We start from the raw sequence: 1,104 nt of genomic DNA, 5'->3' as shown, positions 1-1,104 counted from the left end.
CTCCGGGCCTCGAGGTGGCGCGGCGGGAGCGCCACGCGCGGGCGCTCGCGCTCCAGGAGCTCCGCGCGCGCCGCGACCGCGCCGCGGTCGTCGCGCAGGCGCGTGCGCGCCGCGCGAGCGCGCGCCGCGCCGCGGACCGCCGGCGGCGCGCCGCCGCCGTCGGCGCGCAGCGCGCGCGGGGCGTCGCCGCGAACCTCGTCGCGCGCGCGCTCCAGCGCCGCCACCGCGGCGCCGCGGGCCGGCGCCGCGCGGCGCGCCTCCGCGGCCGCTGGGCCGGCCGCCGCAAGCTCCACACCCTGGGCGTCGCCGAGGTGGCCCGCGCGCTCCTCAAGCCCGCGCACCTCGTCGACGCCTACGCGGCGACGTGGGCGTCGCTCGGCATCGACGGCGCGCTCCTCTCCGACGACGACCTCACGGAGGCGGACCTCGAGGAGCTCGGCGTGGCCATCTCCATCCACCGCCGCCGCGTCCTCGCGGCCGTGGCCCGGCTCAAGTCCCAGGGCGTGCCCGAGGAGCTCCTCGCGCCGACGCCGCCGGCGACGCCCGAGCCGGCGAGCCCGCCGCGCCGCGCCGCGCCGAAGAAGAGCCCGGCCAGGAGCCCGGCCAGGAGCCCGGCCAAGAGCGCGCCGTCGCCGCCGCCGCCGAAGAAGCGCGCGGCCGACGGCCGGCCGACGGCGCGCGAGCTCCACGCGAGCGCGGGCCGCCGCGCGTCCGCGGCGCCGGCGCCGGAGCCGCCGCAGCCGAAGCGCCGCGCCTTCACGGACCTCGGCGTCAACGGCCGCGACGCCGAGATCGAGGCCGCGAAGCGGCGCGCGGCCGCGCGCAAGTCCGGCGCGAAGCCGGCCCCGAGGCCCGCGCCCCGGAAGCCCGCGGCGATCCCGGCGCGGCCCAAGGAGCCCGCGGCGCCGGACGACGGCTTCTTCGACGACGGCGACTTCGAGGCGCCGACGGGCGACGAGGACGTCGCCGACCTCTTCGGCTAGGGGTGTGTTGCGTGCCGGAGCCGTAAGTGCGACGAGGCTGCAACGTCCAGTGATGAGCTTCACCGTCGGCCTCAAGCGCGGCGCATCGATAGCTCTCAGAAGCCGACCGCAGCGTGCTGGA

This window comes from Aureococcus anophagefferens (genome assembly GCF_000186865.1).
Source record: "Aureococcus anophagefferens unplaced genomic scaffold AURANscaffold_366, whole genome shotgun sequence".
NCBI lineage: Eukaryota > Pelagophyceae > Pelagomonadales > Pelagomonadaceae > Aureococcus > Aureococcus anophagefferens.
This window is presented reverse-complemented; position numbering follows the sequence as displayed.